Genomic DNA, 14,474 nt, shown 5'->3' with positions numbered 1-14,474 from the left:
AGGATTTTGCCACTGAATCCACTGTCTGGGTCCATCCTGGGTCCGTTCCCACTACCAGGAGTGCTTCGGTGGCCGTTTTCTTAAGAAGGAAAACTCCCTGGGAGCGGGAATGGACGCAGGCGGCAGATTCAGTGGCAAAATCCTTGTGATAATATCAGGATGCTGCTCAATAATAATAATATAATATAATAATAATAATAATAATAATAATAATAATAATAATAATAATAATAATAATAATAATAATTTATATTCTGCTTAATCTCTAGGAATCCAAGCGGATAACAATGGTAAAGCAAAATACAGTTAAAAGAGAATACATTAAAAATTCCAAGATCCACATCTCTCCTCCAGTAATAAAAACATAATTAGATGCTAAAAGGAGATTAAACCAAGAAAAGAAGTTAAAAACATTAATATACAATAAGAGTTTCAAGTGAAATGAAATAAGAGTTTCAAGTGGGGTCTGGGTAGAATAAAGATAAAGATGGGGGATAATGGGAGAAAAAGCAGGGGGGAGGCAGGTCAGCAAGGATGTTTTAGTCTGGAAAGGCCTGCCGGAAGAGATCCGTCTTAATAGCCTTCTTAAAGGTTTCCAAGGTGATAATCTGACGGATCTTGTCCGGCAGGTCATTCCGGAGTGTAGGAGCAGTTGTTGAAAAAGGAACACTGGGTCACTGCAGAGAGTCTAGTCCTCTTTGGTTGAAGCAGATTCTTCCCAGCGGAGCGGAGAGTGTGGGGAGGATGATATGGGAGAAGGCATTCCCGCAAGAAGTCAGGACCCAGGCCATGTAAGGCTTTAAAGGTTAAAACCAACACTTTGTATCTTTAAATATTTAAAATTTAAGCCAGGAGAGGTAAGTCGCTTTAATAAACAATGTGATAAGCTCCCAAGAATAGTAATATAGCTTTCAGTGGTTGCAGTTTGTGAAGCAGATTACGTAAGGTCAGTTCATGCTGCAGAGATACATAAAAATGTTTCTGTCCGAAAAGGCCTGGGAAGCTGTTTTGTTATTAGGATCGGGTGATTTTCTCCCACTTCACCTATCAAAGCATAGAGAAAGGATATTTAAAAATAAGGAAAAATCAGTCTGGCATGTGATCACATTGGGGTGCAATCAGTGACAGTCCAGTCCAGGAAGCCAGTCTATTGGGGTAGCATCTCGTTCATCATGTGGAGCCCAGTGAACAGCAGCCATGATGAAAGAGAGTTTCAGCCAGCTGAAGGGACATGAACTAACTTTGCCTTTGTCTAAGGTTTTGATGCTGTATCCCTCTTAACATCTTCATGTAACCAATAAACCATTTTGACAGACCCTAAAACTTTAGTTGGTCCAGTAACTGAGTAGATTAGGACCCTGCTACGTATGTTTTATTTGATACTATATTTTTAATCTGTCTTTTTATTCTTCTTCTGCAGAACTTGGCATCTCCTTGATTTGTGCCCAGCTGCAAGTTGAGTCCCTCTTTTGGAATTTCAGAATCCAAAATTGTACACATGGACTGGGATAGTTACATTTTTGCTTTCTGATGGTTCAATGTACACAATCTTTGTTTCATTAAAAATATTTAAAATATTGTGTATAAAATTATGTACAGGCTATAAAATGTATATGTATGATAAATCAATTTCCTGTTTAGACTTGGGTGCCATCACTGAGATAGGTCATCTTGTATATGCAAATATTACTAAATAAATAAATTACAAACACATCTGGTCTCAAGCATTTTGGATAAGGAAGATTCAACCTGTATTTAAAAATGACTTGATAGTAACTATATAAACAGTTGTGTTTCTATCAATCTCACATGCATTTTCTTCCCATTTGAGTTCTGTACTGATTTTCATTTATGCATTTCACTTAATGTATATATGTCCCAATAACTTCATCTGTCATTAATTGTAATCCAATCAATTTTAATTTAATCGATCTTGGGCACCTCTGCAGCAGGATTACCCCTAGTGATAATGTGATGTCCCTTAGGACAAAAAGAAGAAGAATGGCTTGTCCCTCACCCTTTCCGGGTCATAGTAAGACCAAGTCTGCTTCCACTGTCAGGAGAGCTTTTATTTGAGCCTGGAATTCAAAGACAGACAACAAGCAGCAACAGTGTTATGATACAGAGAGTCCGTGCAATGGAAATTAGTTAGTATGAGTCTCTAATGAAATAGCAGAATGCTGGTCTATTTTGAGGCAGGAGTAAATTGGGAGACTATTATAAGCCTTCCTTTATGCAGCAAATGAGCAGGGTTAGCTGCCAATGTGTTAAAGCATCAAGCAGTCTTGCTCAGAGTAGAGACAGAAAGGTTCCAGCAGCCAGCTAGCAAGGACAAGGCCTATATGGCAGAAACATAAAGTGTTGCTGAATCCCCTGGCAGATGCTCTTAGTCATTTTCAGTGCCCCAAGAATGTTAGGAAGGTAAACATGAGAGAGGTGAGTGGGAGAGGTATGGGCTCACAAGATGAATGCCAGCTCCTACCCTAAAATGGCTTGATGATATGGTGGCACTGGATGAGTAGATGACCCTTGTATTCTTCACTCCTTCTGATCCTTGGGGATGCTCTTTGGAGGAAGGTTTATTTTTATTTTAAGGGTATTTGGGGGGGGGGGGGGGGTTGGACTGGATAAGCTCCAAATTGACCTAATCAGGGCTAGATCCAAATCCCCAAATTAGATTCTGCAATAAATAGTGTGTGTACCTTGTACTGTTCTAATTTTGGTTGAATTGGTTACATTTCTGCTTGCAATATTATAAATTATTATTATTATTATTATTATTATTATTATTATTATTATTAACCTTTATTTATAAAGCGCTGTAAATTTACACAGCGCTGTACATACAATCTTTTTAATTGGACGGTTCCCTGCCCTCAGGCTTACAATCTAAAAAGACACGACACAAAGGGAGTAACCTTCAATTTCTTTTTGCATTATTGGACTTTGAGAGGTTCATTCCAGTAGACAGCACTGAGGATATGATACTCTATTTTCATATCAGGTGATACTGAGAGATACACTTAGTTTAATCAACTAAGAATAATCAAAGAAAGAACAAAGCAGGGAAGTAGGATAGTAGTTGTCCTGGTGATATAGCTAATAGGCAGATGCTGTGTGGGTGAACCAGCACATCACAGCTAGACTTGCAGGGATAGGACAAAAATCACAACTACACAGTCAAAGCATTTTGAGACATCTAAGGTCTAAGAAGTTTTATGTGACAGGAGCGTTTTTGGACAGTTGTCTGTTTCATCAAATATGACAAAACATGTTAGTCTGCAAGATGCCACAATACTGTTTTTTCTCCTCCTACAACAGACTAACAGTGCCATTTCTCTAGAGATTTCAACAGCCTTTGGAACTTATTCTCAAAAAGTCTGCAAAAATAATAATAATAAATCTTTTATTTTATCTGAGTCAATCTATTATTCAGATTTTTTTTTTCAGACAGCAGAATATGTATAGGGCTTAGAAACATAAATTGGGTAAACCCAACAAAGAGTAAAGAGAAAAAAGAAACAAAGTCTGTAGTAACTAGAGAATTCTCAAGAACATGCAAGTAACATATCTTGCAGTTTCCTTTTCTTATTAAATGCTGTCTTCACATTCCCTGAGGCAAATGTGCTGACCTAACAGTTTAGGCTAGTCATAAATGTGACATTAAAAACCTATCACTGGTGACAGGGGAAATCAGAAAATATTCATCCCCTGGATAATATTTGAAGGTAACATGTCAGCTCTGTTCTCTTAATTGCTTCTTGTTTCTAACTTAATTTGAGCTCTGGTTATTGAAGACCTAAAGGGTTTGCAAAATTGCATCCCTGTGACAGCTTTGCATCACTCTGTCCGCAGCCAGCTCTTTAGAATAATGTACATATCTCTGAATTGTTAGTACTTATTGATAAACCATATTCTTAGTGAATGTTATCACCAACAAAAGGCTTCCATGATATTTTCTTACTTTTGGGAGCAAGGGAGGAAAAAAATGACATGTGTAGTAGGAGGGGGAAAGAATCTTGTACTGTATGTCTTTCTAACCATAGTGGATTTTTTTTCCCTTTAACACTTGGGGGGAAACTTATTTTGCTACAAATTTCAAAGAATGTTTTACCAAATGAGTGGCTGAAGCAAAGGATGAACTGTAATGAGGTCTTGACTAGAAGCCCAGAATATTTGCAAAGGAGATTGTCCTTTTAAGATTATCTCCACATCTTGACTCTATATCTTTTTTCATGTTTCTGGCTATCAGCACGGAGCAGTTGGATGGAATTAGTTCCTGAAGCCTTCTTTCCCCTTTGGACATTATGCTTCTTTGCTCACTACTAAAAATGATGGTATAGATGAAAATAAACTATCATCTACACTATTTTCATCTTTCTGAATAATATCAGGTGAAAATGGAGCTGGTTGTCATCAAAATACGCTGAATATTATCTATTCTGTTTGAAATGGAGAGGACTGATTGGTGAATGTCTGGTTCTCCAAAGTAAAAAAGCTCAAACTTTGTGAAATCAATCTTTTCAAGAAGTTTTTTTTAAATTTCCAGTTCAGAAACTTTATTACACATACAAATAGGAGTTTATCACACACCTCGAGTTCCACTACGCTCCCGTCGCCCCAATGTCACCAATCTGCAATGGGAGCCTACTGGTGGGATTTCACCTGGTGCTATTAAAGTGGAACACTTCCATTTTTGTCATGGAAGCATTCTTGAAATTGGCGGGTTATAGACCGCCGCTTTGAGGTGGTCTGCCACCGCCACCGTTTGCTCCGTAAGGGAGCCGTCGCAGCCACACCGCGCGGCTCCCTTACGGAGCAAAAAAGAAGCTCCAAAATGGAGCTTCTTTCTGCAGCGCCACTGTGATGTTGCAAGGCGCCAGGGGCGCATTCGCGATGTCACAGGCACCATGACACGTTCGAACGCACAGCGTCCGATACGTAAAGATGGCACCGGCCGTGTGGACATCTAGAAGAGACGCCCCTTTTTAAAAAATGGAACGTCCTGCAGACGTCCCAAGTGCCGGTTTGTAACCAGCCATTGTTAGGAAAAGGGCCTTTTTTAATAATAGATCAAATCTTTATTACATGGGTCCAGTTTAGGAGAATACTAGTATATTAATCAGACAAACAAGCAAGCAAATAAAATAAAATACTGCATAGACCTATTTTAAGTGTTACATTGCAGGCGTGAATATTTCATTGGCTGTTAGGTGGTGTTGTGGACCTTGATGATTCCATTTTGTAGCTTGTTCAGGTTATTGTTTTAGGGAAAAGTCCTTTGACTGAGGCAATAAAAGTTTCAGACATGGGAGTTTACCGCACTGTGCTCCAGGGATGGCCTCAGAATGGAATGGAAGGGAATGGAACGAGTGGGGGACGGATTTTACCGCACACAAGGACGTCCCTCACTCGTTCTGTTCCCCCTCTCTTCTGTGCCCATTCCGTTCCAGAAGGGAATGGTCTTTGAGAACTGTTCTGAACAGTTCTCAAAAATTGCGCCCTCTGGAATGGAATGGGCATGGAAGAGAGGGGAACGGAACAGAATGGGGACTTTTGAGTGCGGTAAAATCCGTCCGCCACTCATTCCGCACTCGTTCCTGCCCCTTCCGTTCCGTTCCGAGGCCGGACTAAGGAGGACCTGTGCAGTAAACTCTATGGTGTTCACAATCAGTGATATCAGATGATTTTACATTGCTGCATAGTGCTTGTCAATCTTTGTTCAATTCACTATTCTTGCCCAATTTTTCATCAACCTTTTATTTTCTTTCTTTTTTTCCATTCGTGAGCACTGATATTCAGTATCTGACTCCTGAATTAAACTTGATGTTTTATTTAAAAAAAATCTTCCAGTATCAATATGAAATGCAATAGAAGACTAATAAGTGCATCTTCCTCTTATTCCTTGAGGTGCTTTCTGGGACAATAAATGATATTTAATTCAGATGCTCCTGAGCTGAATCTTTGAGCTAATTTTCAATGTCAGCAGAAGCATCACCTTTCCGATCAAGACAGAGGGTGCCACCTGACCCCATATTTTGAATCAAAATGACAGTTAAAAATATTAGTATTATACTTTTGTACTTCAACTCCTATAATCATATAGTGCAGAAATGTGGATAGCTGATCTAGCTTATTTGGTTTGACTCAGCATTTTAAATGTTTACTGAGTAAACATCAAAATACTCATTGCAGAGCATGCATTGTAAATTAGCCTTTGCAGTACTTTGCCTTGAGAATTCACATCTCTTTCTCCGTTCTGCCCCAGTTGTTAAAGTAATATATGACATGATAAAGTTGCTCAAAATGGAAGTCTTGAAAAAGTCACCAAGAAGCAGATTGGCCCCATTATTTTAATGTCATGATCCTTCCTTTGGAGATGATTCAATCTTGGAGAATTTCAGTATTTATCTCATCAGGGAAAAATTACAGGCCTGAGCCAACCATTCCAAAGGGTGCTGGGGGTTGAAGGGTGCACTATAGGACCCGTAACATAATCTTCCCTTGAGTTATATAAAAGACTCATCTTAAATCATCACAGAATATCTGACAGAAAAAATCCAGCCATAACCGCTTTCATACATGGCTGCTAAAATCCATTGCCCTTTTCTGAACATATTGTTCTTACTTTGACTCACTTATTTTGTCACTGGCCTTTCCGTTGTTAAACTTTTATCACCTGTCTTTTGGGAAGACCCCAGAGAATTTTAAACCCACCCACCTCGCTTTTCCCCTTTCTTTCTTTCTTTCTTTCTTTCTCTCTCTCTCTCTCTCTCTCTCTCTTTATTTTTTTGTTCTTCTGGAGAAAACCATAGACACATTTCACAGGAAAGTTAGGAGAAAATCTGAATTTTAAGGATAAATAAAGGGTTAGGCACTGTTCCTCTGTCATTTTTCTGTATTTTGAATCTTTAATAAAATACATTTGGATTGTGACCTGGGACAGCCTTGTGCTTAGAGATTTCACAATCTGGGTATTTGAGTATACACAATTTTAATCCTTTATAATCAGTTTTGTTTAGAATAGCTATATAAAATATAAGACCCAAGATATAAAATATAACAGAAAAGAATATTGATAATGTAGAGAGACTCCACATTTTCTTTCCAAATGGATTGGAATAGATAGAATGGTGCTCAACTACAGTAAATCCAGCATACTTCAGGCCTTCACCAAAAGTCCTCCTCCCAAATGAAAGGGAAATAAAGCTAGAAATGAGCAGAAGTCTGCATGTGGTTCTGGACAAAAATTAACTTTGAAATGTTAAACTGCATGCAGGCAAATTATCCTTTCTCGGGGGGGAAAAAACCCAGAGATCCATGAGGTCTGAATCTGGTGGATTTAGGTCCACCAAAATAGCCACATACAGGTAAACTTTTCCTGTCTCTGACTTACAAGAGGAATCCAGTTGAAGATTAAGTTCAGTCCACTTGGCTGTTACCACTGGGTAGTCTGTTGACAGAAGTTATAAATGGCATTCCTGGGATCCAAAGTCTATATACACTCAGTGCTTCCTGAACATAAAACGTTTTGATCATTTCTTAACTCTACTTGCAATGACAAAAATGATTTCCCTTAATGCCAAGAGCTTTTAAAAAGATTGGCTATTACTAAGGGGTGAAGCAGATGGGGAAAATAAAGTGGCTTCCAGCTGCTTTGAATGTGAGGTGTTCAGATCACACATGAGGTAAAAGAGGGTGGAAAGCAAAGTGAAGCCATGAAGCCACACTCAAGGCAAAAAGTGAAGCAAAAAGAAGCTGGGATATTCTGACTCAAGGCAGAAAATGAACATCATTGCACTGGCATATAAATGCCCAAGTGCTAGTGCTGGACTGCAGCAAAGCAAAAATGTAATTGCCAGTAATACAATGGATGTAACTACAACATACACAAACTAGATAATCCAACCGGGGGGGGGGGGGGGAGGGGGAGGGGGGGGAAAGGGCGCGGGGGGGGGGGGGGGGGCCTCCATCAGTGTTCCTTCCCACTGTGTGCACACCAATATACCAAGGCACTGATGTACTGTACAGATAGCATCACATATGCAACTCACATATGAGTGGAAATCCAATGAAATACAGCTGGGCAGGAAGAGGGTAGTAACTGAAAATTGCTGGTGGTGTTTTTGTGTGATGATGGACATGTATGATGGGCAGGTGGCAAAATAATAATTGCACAACATGGCTTCATGCCACACCATGCGGACAGCCCATGAGTTTTTGGGCCACCTTTGGTGCTGATGGTGCAGACACAGGAGTTTCAAACTGCTTTCAGATAATGCAGGATGAAGCCACATTTTCCTGTCTGTTGTCTCTGGCCCCAAGGTCACATCTACTTACAACCAGTCACAATTGGCCTGCCTTCTAATAGTCACTTCTTTTTCTTGGTTGATCTGATTATCTTTGGACAAACACCTCCCCCGTAAATATATGAATCACTTGAAATGTTATGTGATTAAAATCTAAAGTCTAGCTGTTTGCATAGTTTGTACCATGGACCATGAACATTGGTTTGTATCATTAGGCATTTATTTAGGTTCCTTATTTGTGTTCCAGTTTAACCTTGGGTATATGACAGATTACTGTTCCCACCTGTTAGCTAACGAATAAAGAAGACTTCAGTAATCATAGTTAAGATTACAAAATCAGAGCATCCCAGGCTCCAAGATTTCAAGATTTATACCTGAGACTTTGGGAGAATACAGATGGGTGGCTCCATAACACCCGTCTTTACCCTTCATCGGTGCCATGCCAACCACACTGTGTGACACCGATGTGCTCCCTAAAAAGAAGCCGCCTAGAACGGCTTCTTTTTAGGAGCGCCATAATGGCACTCACGCACCCTGATGCCGCTGCTTCCGGCAAGTGCTGTTTGGGCACATGGACACCCCCACGTCATTCTCATGTGCCCAGCCCCATGAAGCCCTTAAATCAGCTCCAGCATGGCGCTTTTGCCTGTCTGTATTGGGCCATTGTGAAAACTCCTTGTGCTGTCACAGGTGCCTGATTATGTCATGGAGGAAGTCCTTGGCCATTTCTTTAAGAATCAGCCACAGTTAGGTAAAGCATGAGGGTCATTTGTGGTTGGGAATTTAAATTTTCCAACCTCTGCATTGTACAAGAAAAAATAAACTTTTCCCATTTCTGTTTTAAATAACATTTTGAGTATAACTTGTCAGTTGTCATCTGACCAAAATAAGTTTTCTGAGCTCTGCCTTGAAAAGAATGAAAATGCCAACATTTTCCAGTTCTGTTTTAGCACTGCTTTTGACACAGTACTTACCAAATATTTTTTTCTGAGAAAATTTGTCTTCCCCCAACCTCTGTTTTGGACGAATTGCTCCAACAGCCAGTGCATCTCATTGACTTTTCTCTTTTACAATCAGATTGTGGAATTATCTTTCATTCCCCTAAATAATCATAATAATAATGATACTCATAATAATAATAATAATAATGTTACTAATAATGAATTGATATTTTGAAAAGGTGATAATGATGGTGACAATGACAAAAAACAAACAAAGAAAACTCTAAAAGATGACAGACAGGGCAATACGTACCCAATAGGACAATGCTGTACATGCATATATTTATGGAAGCAAGCCCTATTGAAATTAATGAAGCTTAACACCTGTAAAATGTCAAAAATCTAATCTCTAATCTCCTCAGGCCTGAGGAGGATAAAGAAAAAAAGTTGGAAAGAAACACAGGAAGAAAAGGAAAGAGACGGAAGAACATTTATATAACTAGTTGGCATGAGATTTGAAGGAAAAGAAAACAAGAAAGAAAGGCTGGATCTATATACTGTAGAAATAATGCAGTTTAACACCACTTTAAGTGTTGTAGCTCCATCCTATGGAATTCTTGGATTTGCAGTTTACAAGGGCTTTTGCCTGATCTGCCAAGAATGCTGGTGTCTCACAAAACTACAAATCCCAAGATTCTGTATGATGGAGCCATGGCAGTTAAAGTGGTGGCAAACTTCATGCAGGATGGTTTTCTACAGTGTAGATGTACCCTATGCCTAAAAGAAGAAGTCACATGCAACTGAAGCATCTTAGAGTTTACAGGAATCTGTGCTCCTATAAATGATAGAAACATCAATAAACAGAATGAGTCTTTTCTTACAAATAGTGCTTACAAAGACAGTTTTTGGCAACATAACAAAGAACCTGTGGCAAAAGCCATAGGAAAAGTATGATAAATTGATGGGAAAATACGAGAAAACACTTCTGTGATACAATGAGTCAACTGACTTGAATAGGGCGATGAGTAAAGATGTCAGATAAATACCTTTGTTAAACCATAAGGCTTATTCTTTACTGGTAAAGAAGCAAGGAAAAATCACCTAAAACAGGGCAAATGATTGAAAGATAAACTAATAGCAAAGGCCTACAGTTTGATGATCTTCAATCTGGGATATGCACAACCAGCCTTTGCTGTGTCGCATGGGATATATAATATTCTACATGTTTTATTCAGAAATAATATAGTTCATATGTATTAGTGAATTATATTTAAAGTGAATTCTAACAAAGAGCTAGCATGGTGTAGTGATTTAAATGTTGGGCTAGGACTCTGGAGACCAGGGTTCAAATCTTCACTCAGCCATGGAAACCTGCTAGGTGAACTTGGGCAAATTACCCTCTCTAAAACAAATCCCTTCTGAACAAATCTGGCCAAAAAAACCCCATGATAGGTTTACCTTAGGATTGCCATAAGATGTAAAATGACAAAGGCATACAACAACAACAAAAACAACAAATGTTTGAATAACTGCCTAGTTGTTGTTGTTTTTTTAAAGTATTTTTGGCTTTATCTAGACTATCTGTTTTTTTCTATTTGATTCTTCTTTCTTATGTACTACACACCAATACTAAACTGGAAGAATATCACAGTCTTTTTATATATTCTAGATCCATGCAGAATCTCATCCTCCACCTTTTCTGGATCTTCACATTCCAGTGAAGGTGGTGTTAGAATTACTGAGACTTCTACGATATTTCGACTGTGTTGTATACTTAGATTTTCACAGGTGATTGAATTGCATTTCTGCTATTCACAGAATTGTACCTATCCCATTATGGTGCCTCCTAAACTCTCCAGATGAAAGTTCTGCTTGACCTTCAGAAAGGGTTTTATACCTTCAATTTCCCTCCTGAAACCCATCAGACAACCCATTTAATATTCAGTGCAATTTTGGTATAATTTGGGGACAGTTGCTGTGATTATCTTTAAATAAGTGGACTGCACTAATTTCTTATAATATAAGAAGCTGTATAAAAGGCTCACCATATGGTTTGGGCAATCAAACAAGGGATGGAAGAACCTCTCATCTTTGGTTTCTTTCACATTTATAATAATAAATTCCTTCTATTCCACTGGTTTGGAACTTTTAAAAAAGAATTGGTTTCAGGAAAATTCATATGATTTTTTTTTGTGTGCTTGTCTGTCAATATACACATTTCTGCATATAATTTGGCCCAATGCACAATTAGTAGCAGATGCTTTCCTTAATGCAGTGCTATTTTCTGTCTTTCCCTATTAAGATATTCCCTTTTTTTACTCATCCCCCTATTATAAATATTTCTTTCTGTATCTCATGTTTGGAGAAGTGTGCTGCAAAATTCTAAAAAATTCAAATATATTGTTCATGTTAGAGTTGAAATTATTTTTAAAAAATATGTCATACATGGTCAAAAATATATTTTTGAGTGTCAGAAAACCCTGAACTGACAAAAATCTTCACGGTTCTGGAATTATTCTGTTCTGATTTATCATGTGGTTATTTTGCACAGAAGGCAGAATTTTCCACAAAGGAAATAATATTTCTGTGAAGAAGTATTATTTTCTGGGCAGAAAACATTGTTTTCTATATAAAACCACTATGTGCAAATGTTTATTTTTGCTGACTAAATCGCACGTTATGGATAGACTTTGAAAACTGCAATTTTTGAAGACTTTCTTAGAGGAGAAAAAAATTAAAATTACTCATTGCTTTCTTGCATATGTGATTAAATAATAGAAAATGTTAGAGTAGTGCTCTCATAAAAACCTTCAAATAAAACTAGGGATAAACACATTCCAGGTTCCTGGATGCAACTTGGTTGATAATGTTACAATGGAAGATGGTGCCTCCTAAACTCTCCAGTTGGGGGCTATGAAATTACTTCATTGTTTACAATACATAGGAGACCACGGTTACTACAGAAAATTGTTGCAGCAGTAGCACTAACAGTGGCAGCTGTGAGGAGCCAACAACTAGCAGGTCAGGATGCACAGGGGAACCACTGAAATCCACAATCACCTGGACAACTTCAACAGGAAAGAAGAAACCCTTTAAGTAAACAAAGTTATTCAGTCTTGAGAAACACCAAAATCAAGACCCAGCAAGTGCAAATGAAAACCACTGCTGGGAAATCAGGGGGATTTCCCGGCAGACAATGGATCATTAATTAAATAGATAACCTAAGACCTTGCCATTCAACAACAGATCAACACAAAGATTAACATTAAATCACTTCCTCTCAACCAAGGGATGTACAGTATATATATATCCCACTCACTCACATGCCAGCATTCTTTGAAGATGCCAGCTGCAGATGCATGCAAAATATCAGCAATAATCTCAGCACATGCAAGCCCCCCCCCCTCAAAAAAAAAAACCCTTGGTAACAGCCCTGGGGGTTTGGGAGGCAAATGTGGTGAAAACATCAAGCAGCCCTCTCTAGGGTGTCATTTTGTGGTATTTTGCATCAAAGAATTGAGGTCCTGAAGGCCATACCTTGATCCTGGAGGCCACATGTGACCCGTAGGCTGCACTTTGCCCTCCTTTGATTTAAGGATGAGATGCATTTATGCAATGATTTCTCAGTGATTTGGTTGAATGCATTAATGGAGAACTGGCTGGGTGAAATCACTTATGTGTGTGGATGTTGTAAAAGAGAATGACAGAGATATTTAAATGTACTTACAAAAATGGATGCTTCTAATTTCCAGTACATAGGGGAAATGCTTATTTTTATTATTATTTTTAATATGCTGATCACAGTAGCAATGGGAATTCACTAATTTCCCAAATGAGGTTGAAATTTGGGTTGCTAACCCCTTCAGAAATTGGTTTGAGAAGAAAGAAAGAAACCCATGAAGCTCCCACAGCTTTGCTGAGACTTTCCCCCCCTTCCTGGTCCAAAAATGCAAGCTTTTCCAGCTGACATGTTCTGTTTTTCTACAGCTTTCCCTTAATTCTTCTCCCCAGCTCCAAAGGTGTGCGAAAATCATCAGCTGTGGAAAAATGTGACAGCTGTCAAATCAACTGCGGTGGGGAGGGGGACTGGGATGGAGGAGGAAAATTGACAGCTCTCATTTGAGAGCAGCAGCCTCTAGCCAGGATTTCTGTGAAAGATAAGGATAGCTATTCAGAAAGTTGTAAGGAAGGGAAGTTATGGGTGTCTGGCAGCTGGCAATCTACTTACTGTTTTTCCTGCAAGCCCCTCCCCAGCCCCAACCATGAGTAGAGACTATGAAAATACATTTCTGTTTCCTTTCCACTTCTAGCTATTTTGACAGCTGCAACATCTTTTCATCTTTTTTGCCTAGTCAGGATTTCTGTGAGAAATGGTGTGTGTCTGTATGTGTATGTATGTGTGTGTGTGGGGGGGGGAGTTGTGGATATTTGACAGTTCATAACCTAGTTTGTTTTTCTCACAATGTCCCTGCCCTAAGCCTCAGTCTTCACAAAAAAACTGACTACAGGCTATGAAATATATTTCGGTTTCCTCCCCCATCGCAAGTGAATTAACAGCTGAAACATCTTTTCACAGTCCATTAACAGTATTGGAGCTTGAAGGGTCTTGAAGGAGCTTGTCACATCTGATTATTTACATGCAACTTTGGGACTGGCTTGGAGAAAGGAGAAAAAATTGTAGAAGGACAATACCAGGTCAGCTGGAGAAACTGTACACTTTTCAATGAAAGTGACACAGTTTTCAGAGAAAGTTGTGCAGTTTCCTGTCATCTCAGGGAACAAAAGTCCTGTATTTTCCAGCAGCATGAGAAAATTGAGAATTACCATTCCTAATACATAATAGCTTTGACAATGAAACAGACATGGTTCCCCAACCCCACTGCTTCCTGGAAAGACTGATAGTTTGTTGTCCTTTGCCTGTCAACCTGTATCTAGCTGCTTACAATTTCAGCCATCTGAGCTTTCAGTTTGTAAACAGTAGCATTGTTCTGTGGGCCAGCTAATATCTACACTCCTAAGTTACAGAATTTCAGGAAATTTCATAATGGGGAAATAAGCAGGCAGCATTGTAATCTGTTTTGCTGTTTGTTAAAGCAAAGAAAATTAGATTATGCATTTACTGTATATACTCATTTATAAGTCTAGAAATTTTAGTCAAAAAGTTAACCCAAAAAACTTGGGTCGACTTATCCACGGGTCAATGTAAGTACTGTATTTTAAGTCT

This window comes from Sceloporus undulatus, chromosome 1 (assembly GCF_019175285.1).
Source record: "Sceloporus undulatus isolate JIND9_A2432 ecotype Alabama chromosome 1, SceUnd_v1.1, whole genome shotgun sequence".
Taxonomy (NCBI): domain Eukaryota; kingdom Metazoa; phylum Chordata; class Lepidosauria; order Squamata; family Phrynosomatidae; genus Sceloporus; species Sceloporus undulatus.
The sequence above is the reverse complement of the archived record's forward strand: the minus strand, read 5'-3'. Positions refer to the sequence as shown.